This window comes from Lissotriton vulgaris, chromosome 4_1 (assembly GCF_964263255.1).
Source record: "Lissotriton vulgaris chromosome 4_1, aLisVul1.2, whole genome shotgun sequence".
In the NCBI taxonomy this organism is placed as follows: Eukaryota; Metazoa; Chordata; class Amphibia; order Caudata; family Salamandridae; genus Lissotriton; species Lissotriton vulgaris.
The window spans coordinates 292,935,886-292,954,969 of NC_141691.1; positions in this window are offsets into that span (position 1 = coordinate 292,935,886).

The window sequence follows — 19,084 nt, forward strand, 5'->3', positions numbered from 1 at the left end:
CACACTCTGTCTCAAATCAAACATTCAACCACAAACCCAACCATACTCATACATACCATATACTCAAGATTTAATTACATAGCAATATACATTTTAAAAAGGACAACAATCTTTGCATTACAAAACATATATATATATATACCAACATGTAAATAGTAGATAAACAATGAATTTCAAGTGGTCAATTTTTCACTTTCTAATTATTGTGCATAATCCAGGTTCTTCACACGAGGGCAGGTGGAAGCAAAAGAGACACAAAGCTCTCCAGCGCCAACGCGCATTTCGGTGTCTGACCCAGGTATGGGTCACACCTTCTTCAGGTCAAACAAATAGTGTGTGAGACACGAGATAAGATGCGCCTAGAGGAACAACAAAAGTTGTATAAACATACAAAAAAAGCATACAATAAACAATGCCAAGGCGTATTATAACTCCTTAAAATAGAGACATGGTACAAGGGAAGACTAGCATTGGGTAACTAGATAGGAGGATATAAAGGATTCAGAGATAATATATCATCAGGAAGCGGGAGGCGTGCACACTAAGAGGTATGAAGAATATATACAGTTTAGTCAATACTGGTGACCAGCCTAGGAGGAAGGGTCACCAGACATAACCAAATAGGAAAAATATATAGATTTCACCAAAAGAACCCAATGTGATAATGATATATGCAAAACGTGAAAGTATAGTTCCAAAGAGACCCAGGTGTATAGTGATCATAGTACCTAAATAATACCATGAAGATAGAAAGGCTATCAAGATAGAAAAGCACATATAGTCATATAAAATACCTGCAGTAATGGTCACTGAGTAACACACAGGAGGTCGTAAGACAAAGGACAATGGACAGAAGGGTTCCTCATGGGGACCTGGTAGGAAAGATATATGAATTAGCCCTAATAGTCACGAGAATGATGGTACTGGGCTACGTGTCAGTCAAGGATGGAAATGGGGACAAAATCCTTGACTTATCCAGGATAGAACGGAGGACAGCTAAATTGGCACATAGATAATGGCCTCAAACACAACCAGGGCTCTTGGAGTACGATGAAAGGATATCCACAAAGGAGGTTCAAAAGTGTGGATACTCAAGGAGGAAGGACAGCACTTCAGTTTCAGAGAGTAGTGATTACAGCAATTAGGAAAGGCATCTGAAAGGGTTGGAAAATGGAATGACATAAGTAAAAGAATATACTGTGCCGCGTTCTAAACAGGGGTGAAATTCTGGGCTAAGAGTGCCGAAAGATCTGTCTCTCCATCAGTGGACAGAACGAATAAAGTACCTAAAAGAGGACAGTTAATAGTATTAAACAAGAGCCATTAAAAGTGTTCTGTCGATAATGCAAATAAGCGGGGACAAACAGAAAAAGGAACTTTTTAAGGAGGAGGTCATTCTCCGAAACATAATAATCCCAAAGTTTGAAAAGAGAAAAGTTAAGGGATAATAAGTTACCCAGAGGTGGATACAGCCATGGTTGACCCGCCCTGGGTTAAAACAGGCATCCCAGAGAGCATAAATCTGCTGACATATGCAGAGTACGGGAAAGACTCTTGCACATAGATTGAATACAGACAAAGTACAGACGTCAGACTTACCCGAAGACAGCAACGGCAGTCGCAACCATCCAGTGGTGAGACGGGAAAGGATTTCCCACCGGCTACATAAGAAATCAGCTGAGCACAGAGTGGAGCGACCGGCTGGTTTAAATAGCCGAAATGGATGCAATAAGGCTGTGCGAAACGCGTGAAATGGGCTCCTCCTACTGAAGGTAACTGAAATAGAAAGAGGACAGATCTAAAACACAGAAAAAAAGCATGTCTAAGGGCGCCATGATGGACAGGGGCTAATCGACTAGCCCTGGATCCGTGAGGGTAAAGGTAGAGGGCTAGACATGATAGGCACTGAAAAGGGAACATAATGCAAAGGATACAATAAATAGAGCTGGGCACGGGATGAGATTCACTGCATTCAGAATGATGCCAAAAGATGTTCGTATTAAAAGTTCACGGGGGAGAAAGATGGAAGATGGACAACAATACCGGAGAGCAACAGGATTCTGTGTTAGGGCCGAATCTCAAATATATAAACGAAGGTGAAGGAGACATATCCCTGGCTAATGGCATCTGTATTGTTCAAGCTTCCCTGGGGAAAGACACAATCACTCGTAAGGTTGCAGGTAAGTATATTATTTTTATTTATAAGCACAATCAGGGAGAGTGCCGGGAGACATCCGCTATTCTCGCGGGCTCCTCGCTCTATCTGGCTGCTACCCAAAATGGCTGCCGTGCTCTACGGCATCACGTCAAGATGTGAAGACTAGAGCGGGACTCTAGATATCTCCCTTCTTTATGGATATACATTTCAAATATAAGATGATGTCTCTCTGTCTACCTGCTGGTGGGCTCTCCCATCTCAAAGTCTCTGTACTTCAATGGTCTTACCACAGCTCTGTCGGTGCGGGTACGCCTCACTTGAGTACTGGAAGTGTACACGGAAACTTCTTGGAGATTTCTTATTCCCATTCTTTCTGCACTCAGGGGAACACCCCTTCGATGCGTTCCACTGGTGCTTCCCGAGAGTGCCAAGGCCCCAGGACCACTCCCTATCTCTACTTCCTCCTCTCTCTCTCTTTCTCTAGCATTTCCTGTTCCTTCTTCCACTGGATTGACTTCTGCGCCTTGAGTCTGGGGGATTTCTGCCTGTCCGCTTTCTCTTTCATTCCATCGCAAATCTTGTTGCATTTGGACATCCTGTCCAGAGGCCAAACTTTCCCATCTCTCAGCAGGGCTGCTCGGTTGTAAACCTCTTCCACTTGCATAGGTGCACTGAACTTGCTATCACCTTTCTTTCTTAATTGGGCAAGTTTGACTCAAACCCATTTTCCTCTCTCTAACTCCGTCTCCTTGACATTTTATCTTCTATTGAAGTGTTCCATATATATTCTTTGCGCCTTTTCCAGATTGTGGTGCACTACTACTGGAGACCACTTGCTCGTGATAGTGCGCTCCTTCCATGCAACATTGTCCTTCGTGAATGGTTCTCAACCTCTTATGATCTGGAAGGGGCTGTATCCTGTGCTGGTCGGGGTTATCCTGAAGGCCCAAAACATGCATTTTAATTCTTTTTCCCAGTCCTTCCCAGCTCCGATCGCTGACTGTACCGAGCCCATGATGACTCTATTGAACCTTTCGGGTAGACCGTTTCCCGCCGGATGATATATGGATGTGTACTTGATCTTTATACCATTCCTTCCCATGTACGCGTTCCATTCGTCCGACGTAAACTGAGACCCATTGTCACTTAGAAAACCTTCTCTAAGGAAGATGGTTGTTAGAAACTTTAATACTTTGTCGGTGTCCATGTCTTCCTGTATGTCGATCTCTGGCCACTTGGAATACCGGTCCACGAATACTACCATGCATTTTGGACTCCCTGAGCATCCAATACTGAACCCAAGATGTCTATCGAAAGATCCTCCCCAGGGTTAGTGGGGTTGTCAAACATTCCTAAGGGTGGGCGCATCAGGCTTTGGGACTTGTCCACTCCTTGGCATTGTTCACACTCCCGCACGTGCCTTTCTATCTGGCTATCCATAGCAGGCCACCAGTACATCTGTTTCACCCTGAGCATCATCTTCACAATACCCAGGCGTCCTCCATGGGCAAGTAAATGTGGCACCAATGTTTTGGGAGGAACTACCTTTTCACCTCTATGCAGGAAGATCCCTCGGTCACAAACTGATAATTCCTCTCTCACTTCAAAGAATTTTCTGTGCGCTGCCTCTACGTGCCTCTTCTCTGGCCATCCTCTTAGTATGAACTGTTTGACAGCCCTGATGTCTGAGTCGTTCTCGTATGCCTCCTTCCACTCATGTCCGCTTATCACACTTTTGTGATCCTCCATGAACACCACTCTGGTATCTTCATCTTCGGAACTGCGTGGAGCTTCTTCCATGGCTGAAGTTCGAGTGAGATAGTCGGCTACTTTGTTTCTGGCTCCCGGAATGTGTTTAACGTCATACCTGTAGTTCAACAATTTCAAGGCCATCTTAGCAATGTGGGGGGTCGCATTCGCATGTCCCAATGATGTGAGGACCTTGACCAGAGGCTTATGGTCTGTTCTCAGCCTGAATCTCGTACCCCATAAGAACTGGCAGAACTTCTCCATGGCCCAGACTGCCGCCAACATCTCCTTTTCTATTACACTGTACTTCTGCTCCGTAGGTGACAAAGATCTGGATGCAAAACTGAGGGTGGATAGTACCCCGTCTTTTTTCTCTTGCATTAGGACCACTCCTAGGCCCCTCACATTTGCGTCCGTTGTAAATACTGATCTTGCTTGCTGGTCAAATCCACATAGAGGAACTGCTGTGCTGATGTCCGCTTTGATCTTCTGGAATTCTTCTTGTGTCTCCTCCGTCCACTCGAAGGTTGTCTTGTCCCGGAGGAGTTGGCGCTAATGGTGTGTCTTGGTGGCAAAATGCTTTACGAATTTGCTGTAAAACTCGGCTATGCCAAGAAACGGCCTGACTTCCTCCTTGTTTCCCAGAGGTGGTGCGTCACATATCGCTTTGACATTGGATTGTTTAGGTGTGATGCCTTGGTCACTGATCTCGTGGCCTAAGTATGTGACAGATGTTATTCCAAACCAGCACTTGTCCCACTCCACAGTAAGTCCATTGCCTTCCAAGACATGCAGGACTTTGGATAACTTAGCGTCATGGTCTGCATTGTTCATGCCCATCACCAAGATGTCATCTTGGAAGTACTGAAATCCATCCACTTCCTTGAACAGCTTGTGCATAAGTTTCTGAAATACGGCTGCTGCCGAGTCCAGTCCAAATGGCATCTTGCGAAACTGATAGCACCCGAAGGGGGTTATGAACGATGTCAATTTCCGGCATGTGTGGTGTAGGGCTATTTGATGGTAGGCCGAGGTGAGGTCGATGGTTGAGAACCATTTCACCCCCTTTGTTTTTGCCAGCATCTCATCCATTCTTGGTAGTGGGAATTTTTTCACTATTATATTTTTGTTCAATTTCCTCAGGTCCACACACAGACACACCTTGCCGTTTGGCTTCATTGCCACCACCAACGGTGCCATCCACTCTGCGCTAGTTATCGGTTCTATGATACCATTGTCTTCCAGCCTGCGTAATTCCTGTTGCACTTTCTCTCTGATAGCCAGTGGGATATTTCTCACCTTGTCCATCCCACACCGTCCATTGTATTATGGTGTACGGGGATCCGGAATCCACTACCATCGTTATCGGCATTCCTCCTATTACTAAGTCGCATTGAGGTTGCAGTTGATCCCCAGTATGTGTTCTTCTATGCACAACAAGCTGTCTTCTTCTTCGCTTTTCTCCTTCTACATCTGACCCTTGTGCGACGTACTTGACTGTCTGTCTTTTTTGCTTGCGGCGACATACTTTCTCATAGTGCCCTACGATCCCGCAGAACATGCATTCAGCACGAAAGGCTGGACAGCTCTTATCATAGGCTGGATGAGACATACTGCTGCACCTGTGACACGTGTTCTTGCCTTCATTTCCAGGTTTCTTCGCCGGTGCTAGTCTGGACGTCCATTTGGCCTGTGTCCTTGTGTCCCCTGTTGCTCCCTTGCCTCTTTCCAGTGGTTCTGCCTCAGTGACTTTGTTCACCATGGGTCGGGCGGCTGTCTCCCTTTTCTCTGCCTCCGCGCATCTTTTGGATAGCTCAGCTTTCTTCACCATAGCTATGACTTCCTTCAGGGTCGCATCTCTATTTACCCACAGCTTGTCCTGGTTTGTGGTGTGCATGACAATTTGATCTTTAATGAATTCACCGTGTAAGGTGCCGAATTTACACGTGACTGCCAATTTCTTCAACGCTTCTACGTACTCATCTATGGACTCCCCCACTGCTTGTTTCCTTTGTTGGAAGTTGTATCTGTCTATGGACGTGCACATCGCCGGCCTATAATGTTTATTCAAATCATCAATCGCATGTTGGAACATGTTGTCATCAGCTGCTTGTCGTGGATTCGGGAATATATTCTGGAACACTTTGATGCTTTGGGACCTAAGTTATGAAGCAATATCCTCTTCCTTCCGTCTCCATTCTCGTCCTCCAGGGCCTCCAGATAGTTTATAAAGTATTCCCTCCAATCTTCCCACTTCATCGAGGGATCCCCTGGTCTGGGTAAGAAGGGGATCGGTGTTGTGAGCGAGGACGTTTGAGCACACATTTCTGCTCTTCTTCCCGGTGGGTCTTCCTCTCCTCTGGGACTGCCTGGCGCGCTTTGTCTGTGAAGGCGTGGGGGCTCTGTTGTGATGCAGATCCTCCCCCTGTGCAGTGCTCTGCTTGCTCCGCCAGGGCCCCAGGCGTTCTTTCTATCTTCTTCGAACATGGTACCAGCTGACTCTGCGCTTCGACAATTGTTTTCTTGCCCTGCTCCTCTTCTCACCTATGGGCAATATCTTTCCTGCTGTGTTTGCTCCCTTCTGCGTCCTTGCGTGTGCATATGGTGGCATGTGGTGACTATTGCCTTCCCTTCCTCACCACGTGGGCAGGTCTCACTGGCTGCAGTCAGCTTTGGTTGCAGCTGCTATTTGCAAGACTGTTTCTGCTCGTGGCTGGCTGCATATGATGGTGAGCGTCCCCTTGGCCGTGCTCTCCTAATGGTTCTGTACCTGCTTGTAGCCTGCTGCTACACCCTGGTTGCTGGTGTGTGTTGAGCTGGTTCACTATCCCTGGGTCCACGTGGTCCTCGGGTTTCTCCTGTTTTTTTTTCTTTTGAGTCCCGTCCTCATCGCCAGTTGTAATGTTCCAGCTCCCCTGGTGAAGGACACACTCACTTGTAAGGTTGCAGGTAAGTATATTATTTTTATTTATAAGCACAATCAGGGAGAGCGTTGGGAGACTTCCGCTATTCTTGTGGGATTCTCGCTCTATCTGGATGCTACCCAAAATGGCAGTCGCACTCAACGTCAAGACGTGAAGACTATAGAGCGACACTACAGCATCCAGACTCTGCAGTCCCTTATCCCCACCACAAGACAGGATAGGTAGGGCTCAGTCCCAAAGGGGGCGAGGATAGGGAGAAAATGTTAAAGAATGGCATTCTCTCACGGCATAGTTAAATTTAATCCTTTTTCTTTCGAGTTCAACGTTAATACCCAAAAGACTTCCCTCTTTCTGTGTATCATGGTCAAGTCTCTGCCAGCTTGGGGTGAGACTTTTTCCAGAATGGACAATCTAAGGTTGCTTTCCACATGGGCTGACTCTGTCCAGTGGCTGACCAGGGGGTTGTGTGTTTCAATCGTCTCATATTAGATTTGCGTTCCTCAATTCCCTTTTACATTCTCTCACTGTTTCCCCAACATAGGCTAGTATACAAGGACAGAGGATGATGTATATAACATTCGATGAACGACAGTTAGTCATTTCAGAAAGGAAGACCATTCTCTCGTTCACGCGGATGTTATCGCTTACAATGGCATTCGACAGGCATGGCAGGAGCCACACCGATGGTTACTTTTAATGGGCTCACTGTCATTGATCGATTTTTGGCAGAAGATGTTACATTCAGGATTCTTGGCTCTGATCAAGTGGCTGCTGAGGCTCTTGTTCCTTCTGAACGCAAACACAGCTCTTAGTAGTTTGTGTTCATGGCTGTCAATGTTGAGGAGGTGCCATTGCAAGTTGACAATCTGGCGCACCTTATGATTGACGTTCGAGTGTTTGGTCACACAGACCAATTTGTCAGTCTATTCAATGCTCTTGGGCCTAAACATAGTATCACAGTCGTAATACTTCGCTCTTTTGAAGGAGTCTTTAATGAGTCTAACTGGATACCCCCTTCTCATCAGTTTTTCCTTCAAGATATTAGCCTGCTTAAGGAAATTGCTCATACTCGTACAATTTCTCCGGAGACAGAGAAATTGACAGGAGGGTATACCCTGCTTTTGGCAGCAGGGAAGGAAGCTGCTGAATTGTAGCAAGGTGTTTCTTGCCGTGGGTTTGGTATAAAGTGAAACCTGAAGGTAAGATTCTTGATCTCAATCCAGACAACAAGAAGTTCTAACTTGATGTTACTGGAGTGCACAGTGAACTTAAGGTTGGGGTCAGCCAGGTTAATCCACCGCTCAAATTCATCCAGGGACTCCTAATCGCCCTGCCAGATGAAAAAGATGTTGTCGATAAATTGCAACCAGAGGTGGACGTTTTCAAAGAAAGGGGCCATCTTGTTATATATATTATGAGCCTCAAAATGCCCCATATATAGACATGCTATGCTCGGGGCATAGGCCGCCCCCATACTTACTCCCTGGATCGGTTGGTAATAGCTACCATTAAACTCAAAGAAATTCTCTCCAAGACGGATTTCAAGACATTGGAGGATGAAGGACGTGTTGGTAATCATAGGATCAGATTGTAGAATTTCTCTAAGTACTCTCATGGCCCCCTTTGCGGAATGTTTGTGTATAAGGACTCCAGGTCCATTATGACCAGTAGTTCCCTTTCACTATTGTATGGGGAGCTTTCAATCTTAGAGATGAAGTGACCCATATCCTTCATGTATGAGGTGAGATTACAGACCAGGGGTTTGAGCAAACGGTCAACATATTTCGACAATGGCTAAGTAGCGGACCCAATGGTGGAAACTATAGGTCTCAGGGGCAGGTTGCTGACATCTTTACATGTTTTTGGGACCCCGTAGATGTTCGGTATGCGTGTACAAGATGGAGTAAGAAATTCTGCTTCTTTAGGGCAGATATGTCCGCTTTCAACAGCGGCGTCTACTATTCTTAGAATCCTGCATTTTAAGTTGGGTTCAGGATTAGCGGTAATCATCTTATAGTGTTATATTGTCCGGTGACTCCAAGTAACTTGTTCATCTTTTCCACGACTAAGATGGAGTGAAGACATCTGCTCTAATGTTATGAAGGAATGTTTGGCCTTTACAACAGGAGGCACTGACTTGGCGGCCTCCCCCATTGTTTCCTGGTCCACCTTCTGTTCCCATTTGATAAGCCTTTTCCCATCTAAACCGCCTTCCCATAAGGCTCCTCTCAGCCCCCAGTTTTCGATTTCAAGCCAAACTATGGCATTAAAAAAACCCAGAAACAATGCCTTGCGTGCTCTTAAGAAATTTCCTGGGAACAGTGAGCTCTTGAATGTGTATAAAATCGCCACAAAAAAATTTAGGTAGGCTCAACAAAAAGACAAACGACTTTACTTAGGTCAATTCTGATGTAAACTACTATAGGAGAGCAAAAATCGCAATGCAAAAAAATTTTGGGCTTTAATCCACCGCCAAAATTCCAGACTACCCTCCTTTTGGTGTGCAAACATTGCAGAAGCCGACTGGTCTGCCTTCTTGACTGACCACTTTAGGGCCACAGAGGGATCCGCCTCTACAGACACCTGTCCTCTCAGTCCCACGAAAGCAAGCCCGAGTAAGGGCTGGAGCAGTTCCAGTGAATGTTCAGAATCTTTAAGTGAGGATCTGCTGATTTCTCAAGATACGGTTACTAAAGTACTAACAAAAGAAAGATCAGACTGAGCGCCTGGTCCAAACGGTCTACCACAGATTTTGTTCAAAACAATTATCACCCTCTGGTCAGGATATTTAACTACTCTTTTTAATTTTGCATTAAAAAGCTCAACCATTCCGGACTCTTGGCGTGGCGCAATAATTCACCCGATTTATAAGTCAGGGTCTCATGCGTCCCCAAACAACTACAGACTAATCGCCCTTTTAGACATTGAGGAAAAGCATTACACAAGTATTCTACTGGAGGAACTGAGATCCTGGGTAGAGCAGAATAACTTGATCCCAAGGAATCAAACTGGCTTTACTGCTGACTCTGGCACCACGACTAACCTACTGGCACTGTCTATAATTGTTGATAATGCACTTATTACATCAAGGGCTGTTTTTTGTTGCTTTGTAGATTTCAAAGCCGCCTTTGACCGGGTCTCCAGGGTTGCTCTTTGGGTTAAGCTAAAAAAATGGGGGATCCCAGCTAAACTTCTGGAGGCGATTATTCAACTGCACACCAGCACATGGATAAAACTAAAGTTGGGGACTGGCACACATCTCTCTCGGAAAATCATGACAATGAGAGGTGTCAAACAGGGATGTGTGCTGGCCCCATTACTTTTCAATCGGTTTATAGCAGACTTACCAGCTACCCTAGAAGAAATAAACAGCCATCCTCCCAAGATGGGTGGTGCGCTAATAAGTAACCTTTTATATGCTGATGACCTGGTTCTATTCTCACCCGGGTAGGGCTGCAAAGGCTATTAAATAAACTACACAGCTATACCTCCATGAATAATTTAGAGGTCAATCTAAAGAAACCCCATGTGGTTACCTTTGGCAGGAAACGCAAGCATGGTGGTGGATGGCTATATAATAATACGAGTCTCACAATAGGAAAAACGTATAAATATTTAGGGGTCAATTTCGACTCCAGGGGTACCTGCGCCAAACAACGTAGCGAAATTTCAATAAAAGCCATGAATCTCCAGGTGTACCTTTCTAAGCTCTCAAAAAAACTGTCTGGTCCGAGTTTATCACCATTGTTGGAAGTCATGAGAGCAAAAATCGGGCCTACCCTGTAGTATGGCATTGAAATTTTTAGGGGAAAATTAAACGCCAACTTAAACCAACATGTGACCAAAATTTATAAAAAAGTTCTTCACATGCCTAAAGCTGCTTCTGCCGCACAGATTAGATTAGTAACTGGAGTTATTAAAATACGGCATTTCAAACACTGGCACTTATTTGAATTATGTGCCAAAAACTCAGCAAGGCAGACCCAGGGTCCTTGGAGTCATTACTTTGGCTAGACATTTCTCAGAAAAACCTAAGTGGCTCTTACGCCCGTTTTTTTAAGGACTCTGTCCAGCAATTGTGTGCGGGTGAATTATGGGATCTTAACCCCAGTAAGGCAGTTTTTAAAATTAGCATTAAGAAACGCATACGAATGAGGTCCCTAATCACTGATGAAGCTCTTTTTGCTAAACGTAGACAAGCATGGGCAATAATGAATTCTTATGGGCTGGCCTCCACTCCTTCTTATCTGTCCTGCACTTATTCCCTGCACTTAAAACTTAGCTTTATGGCTCTCAGGTTGGATGACTGGCAATTTTTAAAGGATTTACCCTCCTGGCGTCGAATGTCAGAGGATCTATTGTGCAGAGGTTGTGGTAAGACGGCTGAAACCCTGGAGCATGTAGTATGTCTTTGCCCTGCTCTACTGCCACAGCGCAGACTTAAGCTGAAAACTGAGTGGAATAGGCTGGGAATACGGACCCGTAGACAGGCAATTATTGCAGCTTTGACTCCAGAAAACACAGCTTTAAACATAGGCTTCACAATTTTTATTCGCCATGCATATCGTAATTTCACTCAGAAACCGGAAGGGCCTCCCAATGCTTTTTAAAGAAATTAACTTGTAACAAAGCAAGATTTTAGGTCTAATATTGATATATTATTTCATCATATTTGAGTTATTTTATTTGTTTATTTATGTATATGTCTGTATGTACTCCACTTTTATGATTATATCTTTTTAATCAAATAAATTTTACATTTTCTTAGATGATCAACATAAAGAAAACCTGTCTCTCCTTCCATTCAGTACGTCAAAAATCCAATAACTACACCAATTATGAGCAAGCTGGAGAGTTACATCAAGTTGCTCATTGGTTTCCCTAAACATCACTTCTCCAAACTTTACCAGCCAAGTGCTGTTAACACGTGGAGGGAGGTATTGAAACAATTGCATGTCTGCTGTGCTATGTAACCCCAACAGAAGAGCACAACATATCTATGCCATACTCTCTGCTTACTATTGAATAATGTAAATTTTTGGATATGTGGAATGATGAGTACATCTAACTAAAATGGTATGACCTTTTTATCTTTTTTTTGGAATCTTTCTATTAGTTTTAATACTATCAGGTGATAAGTGGCCGCCCATTCTCGAACAGATTAAACATGATGCTTGACAACCAAGTATATCAGAATCTGTTGGCCAGGAGGACACCGCCCTGTGCTGTGCTGGGCTAAGATGCATTATCGAAAAACACTCACAACCATCCACCAATGTATACCATTGCAAATTAGTCTTATCAGTTCCCTGTGACTGTCTATGGCGCCCACCCAGACCCACCGTATTGGGATTTCTTATTCTGCATGCTGCCTGGGAAAGGAACCAAACACCTCCAGAATCTTCAGCACCCTGAGTATCGACTAGTTTGGGACTGCTAGGATGACCTTTCTATCTTATTGGCCTTCTGGCACACCTACACAACATAAATCTATTTGTAGTGTCTTGAACCTACACAGTAACCCTACATTAAAACTCGTCCCCCCTCTCTTCATCATTCAGATTTCTTTACATTGGCTTCAAAAGCTGCTTCTTGGTTTTACACTCTTTTCCTTTATGTTAACCACCACAACATATTTTCACCATATGTACGGACATTGTGAATAAATAAATAAATAAAAACATTGAGTCTGTTCTTGTTGCATGCACAACTAAAGGTCTCAACGTTTTAATGAGAGAACCGTTTACTCTTTGACCTACTGCTGAGATGGAAAGTGGTTCAGAATGTAGCAGAGTAGAGAAACGTTAACCCCTTCATGCCTCACTGCCAGCAAAACAAGTTGCACTAGGTAGGCTCAACACTGCAATTGTTGAATGACATCGGAGTTAACAGGTGTAACACCCTATATGTGCCTATATTGGTGGTCCTAAAGGTTCAAGGTTGAACCACTCGGCAAAGCACATATGTATTCCTTTTGCAAACAGATTCAGGCGACTATGTTCCGTTCAACTGTCTCACTAAAAAAATCATAATTGTTACATATTTCACGAATGTTTAAGGCCATAAAATCACCTCAGCATCTTACCTCTTTTGTAAGGTCTGATTTCTCGGCTTTCTTAAAAAGCAATGCGTCAAAATACACGTCACCTGATCTAATCCTTCCAAGCCCCTCTTTAGTAACGGAATCCGCAGGCAGAGTTCAAGGGCTTGTTATTTGATTATCCTGGGACAAATATTTAATTGCGATCTAGCTGCACGGAATTACTTCTTGGGGCTTTGGAAATGGGATAAAGGCTGACAACATAAGAAACTTCTCCGAGTTCCTAGAGCAGAGAGGGGAAAAAACTGCACAAAAAGTAATTTAGACAGCTTGGTGTTGCATTTCATCAACATGGCTCCCTGTTAGCATGCGGTTGGATGGAACAGGGGCGGATGTTTACTAATGTTCTAGCATTACTGTAGGCTCTCCAATTACCACGACAGACACCTGCAATTACCCATTTATAGGACGGGAGCGCGGCAATTAAGATCTCTTCTTTCATTGCAAGATGTAGGAAGGAACTGCCCCGGACTCATCACAGTTGCAACAGATATGCTCACCTGTGGGATCAATGTGTTAACTGCTTCAGGTGAGCTGAAGAATGAGGGAGGGAACAGCAGGCACAGGGCGACAAACAATTTTACTAGCTGAAAACAATTCCAGACTATGGGTTTGCTACTTAGAAAACACATTTTTCTAAGTGTGGAAATGAGCCAGCATTATTTTCAATCATTTTCAGGTACAATGAAAATGATGCTTCGAACTAAAATATTTAAATCCGGCATGGAAGATCTGATTCTTAACAAAGATTTTAATGCTTCAGTAAAAAGTATCTTAGGTGGACTGCCACGTTTTTCTTAAAAAGAAACGCTTTAAAAAACGGTATATCTAAATACATGGGGCCAGATTCAGAGACATTTGGGTGTTACCAAGTTAGAAAAAATTTGCACAAAAACAGCAAAACAATGGTGAGTTTCCTGTGTATTTGGGGGCAATAGCTACATTATGCTGTTGCTGCAATAGTGGGAGCGGAGTTGTATAATGTGGCTTATTAACGAAGCCATTTTGAAAACGTGAAGTAGTACTCTCGCAGGTCCACTTCACTTTCTGAATTGGCAAAAAAATCTACTGAAATGAAACCAATCATGGAAATATTAATAGCCACTTGATAAAAAACAGAAAGGACCGTGCTCTCTTTGGACTTTTACCGATAGGTAAGTGGACATTTCAGGGTAATTCAGAAAGGCATTTATGAGTATACTAAGTAGTACTCCTATATTAGCACTTCATGTACTCATAAAAGCCTTTGTCAATCACCCACAAAGTTTGAAGATATCCCTAATTAAAGAAAAGCTCCTCCTATATGTCGCTGTACCTCATATACTTTGGAAAATGCAACAGTACAAAAACTAAAGAAATGAACATTCCAGTATGAAAATATTTTTTAAAATACCGCCGATGCAAAGAAAAGAGAACTGCCAGATGTACAAAGAATCAGTTGACAAAAAGTGGTTGCAAATTGCGCACAGAATGTTTGCTAATTGAATCTGATTTTCAAACTGACCTACGTACCAATACGTTGGTTCAAAACCACCATTTGGAGTGAGTTGCGATTCAACCAATTTCATCACTATTCATGAGGTAGGGCACAAATTGTGACTCACTCTGATTGGCTGCATTTACAGGTATAGTGGAATGTTGTAGGTCAGCAGACCACCATTGTTGGAAGCCAGAGTCCCTGTCCCGCACCACTGTCACCAAATGCGAGACCCGGGACTCCTCACTCATCGTTAGGCCAAGTAATGACACTGTTTAAGATAGCCCTGCTCACCCCCCTAGTAGCTGCGCACAAGCAGCCAGGCCTCTCTCCAAGGCATGAGTGTAATGTATGTGCATCCACACTCACAGCAACCCACTGGTGACACCACAAATGGACTCCACATGAGCTTGATAAAACAAGTATAAACTATATATAAAAAGATGTAAAATCAGACCACACGATACAAAAACCAACATATAATAATGGGTAATATTCATTCCGGCTGGCTGTAAGGATCAAAGGCCATATGTATCAACATCCTGATTTGCGATTCTCAAATAGCGATTTTTTTTAAATCGCTATTTGAGAATTGCAAATAGGGATGTATGTAAAAAATCGATTTTTTTTGCGATTTCTTAATATTCCTTAATTGCGATTCGCAAATTGCGAATCGCAATTAAGGAATACTTTCCCATTCATTTCTATAGGCCAGGAGGCCCATAGGAATGAATGGGATGTTATTCTTGAGAATAATTACACGGGTGCCGGGGTGTCAAAAGGACACCCTGATGCACCCCTGAAATAAGCATGGGTGCACATGTGGCGCACATATATGCCCTAAGGGCATGTATGTGCTTCACATTGCACTTTGAAAAATGCAAAAAAGTGAATTTTTTAAAGAAATCGCAAATTACCAACAACTTGAAGTTGGTGGTAATTTGCGATTCCTTAAGGCCAAATTGCACTTTTTTGGTGCTTCTTACATCGCATTTAAGGAATCGCACATTTTGCGATTCCTTATTTTGCCTTAATACGTACCATTTGGCAAAGTTGCATTCGCAAACGCCGAAATTCTGCAAATTTCGGTGTTTGCGAATGCAATTTTGCTTGATACATATGACCCCAAATCCCAACCCCTGATTTCCAAGTGCTATGCTGATCGTAATTCTAGAATCACACACGTTGCAATGGCCAAACAATAGTGCACTGTAAAACGATACAATCATCTGCTTGGTAAAGGAGATCTAATACAATGCTTAAAGATACACTCCGGTACCTTGCAAAGGGGAGAACTAATGCAATGCCTACTGCTACAATCATGTACTGTGCAATGAAGTAATAAGGCAATGCGTCCCACCCCAATCAGGTACTTTGCAGTGAAGAAATAATGCAACGCGCACCGCTACAATAATGTACTTTGCAATGAAGTAATAATGCAAAGCGTAGTTACAATCATGTACTTTGCAATGAAGGAGTAATGCAATGCGGGCTGCTACAATCCTGCACTTTGCAATGGAGAAATTATGCAATGAGTTGCGCTACAATCATGTACTTCGTTATGCAGAAATAATTTCAGGCATCATAAGACAGTTCGGCAGTTCGTTAGCAGCAATATTGGCAATGTGTATTAGCATCTTCGATAACAGTTGCCCCCCACATGTATTATCAATGAAATGAAGTACAGCTTCTCGCTCTGGCCCCAGTACTGCCACTCCTTAGGTCAGTTTGGGCCCTTATCTGAGCCGAAGCAAAGGCTCACGTCGCCAGAAGGACTGAGAGGCTGATAGAATGTCCCTCCGAGCCTGCATTCTGCCCAGGTAGTGATCCACTTTACTTGGGGGAACGACCCCACTCTCCGCTCCTCCTTCAGTGAACTGGGCCTTCCATGCAGAACTTTCTCAATAGGCCTCAGCTGCTCGGCCTGGCAGCTCAGCTCCTCCGGGGCTGCCGGTCCAGGCAGCGACTATTAGAAAGGTCCCAGGCGGCCGCAGGGCACTCGTACCCCACGCCTCTGAGATTATGTTACTTGGGGTGCACGTTCACCACAGCCCCTTGGGGTCTCCTCTGGCACAAAGCCACAACAACGCTGATGGGACTACACGTGGACTCACCAGGCATGCCTTCCTGCGGTCTCAGTTGGCACCAAGACACGCACACCGCACTGCAGAGACTCACTTTCTTCCGGTGCACACGATGATCCACCGATCACCTCCAAAGTCCCAGGTTGCACCAAAGCACGCACACTGCTTCACTGAGACTTACTCTAACTCTAGTGCCCTGATATCCATGCGCTCTTCACCAATGCCTTCGGCTGCACCCCGATACTCTTACCGTGTGCGAGCCTCACTTCTCCTCCGGTGCACTAGTCCACCAGGCGCTCTTCACCAGCGCCTCCTGTGCACTACGACACGCACCCTGCATGTCCGAAACTCCCTTCACCTCCGATGCAGACGATGACAAGGCACTCTTCACCAGCGCCCGCGGTGTACCACGACATGCACCCTGGGCGTCCGAGACTCACTTCACCTCCGATGCACACGCTGACCAGGCGCTCTTCACTAATGCCTGTGGTGCACCACAACACACACCCAGGGCATCCGAGTCTCACTTCTCCTCCGTGTGTCCAAGATCACAGGGCACGCCTTCTGAGGGTCTTAACCCCTTAACTGCTGCCGACGGCCAACGGTCGTCATGAGCACTACCTCCCCAGTGCTGCGCACGACCGTTGGCCGTCGGGCCAGCATTCGTTCTTCGAACGTTCAGCACTGGGCGCTGAACGTTCGAAGCTCTGATGAGGTTAAGCTGCCACAAAATGCAACCACTGTGTCGCTTGAAGCTTCTCTGGAAACTTTGTGTTCCTGTGTTTCCAAACGGGGAGCCAGCTCACCTCGGGTAACAAGACACAGCACAAAGCAAAGTCTTCTTCAAGCAGGGGGACCCAGCGCACACAGCACAGTCCCAACAGCCTCTTCCTTGGTTAAAACAGCAAACTGCAAACCAGCCCCAGATCACGAAGCAAGGGTTGGTCCTTCCCAGCACTCTCTTCAGTTGTTCCTTCCTTAGCAGAGGTTCCTCTTGACCACGAAATGGGTCTAAGCCTTTTCAGTCTCAATCCATTTCTATTCCAACATTCAGGGGCCTCAGCTCTTTTAGATATACCCTTAAATGTATTTGAAGTTCCATGTGCTTAGGGGTCCTTGACCCCTGCCTAAATCAGTTCTGGGTGTCTCCCTCCCAGTATCACCTTTCTCCTTTTGATACTGGGGGTCTGGATCCTTAATCACCCAGCAGGAAACAGGTCAATTGTTTTATAGCAGCAACCCAGGCCTCTTCACCTCCTGGGGCTTCTCCTCACCTACTCTCCAGATGCAGGTCAGCCTGGGGCCATCTCAACCCCTCCCTGGATCAAAGCCTCCCCCACCTCCTCTCACCTCTCAGATCCAGACAGTCAATCCACATTCAGCAGAGACCCACATAAATGCTTAAAGCACAAAACTCAGCCACTTTCTAAAAGAGTGGGTTCTGAACACACAGTGACAAAACCACTTTCATAGAAAGATGTGTTATGACACTGTGAGTTCATACATACTAAACTTCACCTCTCAATTTTAAACGTATAGGAAACAAGGCTACCAAAACACAATACTCAACCCCACCCCTCCATTCTGTCCTATGGGCAGGATGGCCTTTCACCAGTGAAAAACGAAATGGAGTGTTTTTCACTGTCAGGACATAGCACACACCTCAGTATATGTCCTGCCTTTAACTTACACTGCACCATGCCCAGGGGTTAACCAGAACCTACCACAAAGGTGCCCACTGTGTACGCAAAAGGGAAAGTAAGGCCTGACAAGTGGTTGCACTTGTCAGGACAACTTGCTAACTTAGCAAACTGCGCGCAGGCACTACACTGCAGGCCCGAGTTCCTTTCTATGTGCACCTTTGCATTACTAGCCTCGGCACACACAGTGCACATCACTAGGGACTTTACTAGTAAGGCAAACACACCAATCATTGCCAACCAATTACCATTATACTTCACACAAGGGACACTGCACTCTGACACTGATCAACAGTGGCAAAGTACCCAAAGCATTTAAAAGCAACGGCTGTAGAGGCAAAAAGTCAGGGGTAATCACACCAAGATATGAACAACCATGTATATGATTGTATTTTAACAAAGTACTTTTTTAATGCAGGCGGTTTTCCTTAAAGGAAATTGACCTGCATTTAGGAGAAAACAATTACTTAAAAAGAAAAAAAAAGCTTGTATAGGAGTTGGGAGTGGTCCAACGGGTACACCATCCCCATTGTGAATAGGTTAACACCGGCTATGGCCTCTCAATGGTTTGTCACAAAAATTGTAGTTGCAAACCATTGATACAAAGTATTCCAAATTGCTATTTGCTAATTATGCCCTAAATTCACCATTCCAAATTGCATTTTGGACTGTATTTCTAAACACATTATGCAATTCAGTAAAGTGTAACTGTTTACTCAATGGCAAAATGGGTTTAGTACTCTAAAAAAGCAAGTTATTGTTCACAAACCCAGAGATTTTGTAAATTGCAGGCTTCTCAGTGACTAAATGGTATCATATAGTTGTCATGGGAGAGATTTGTTTGCAGTTCCATCTAACTATTGTCTGTTTGATCGTATCTAGCACATGAAGC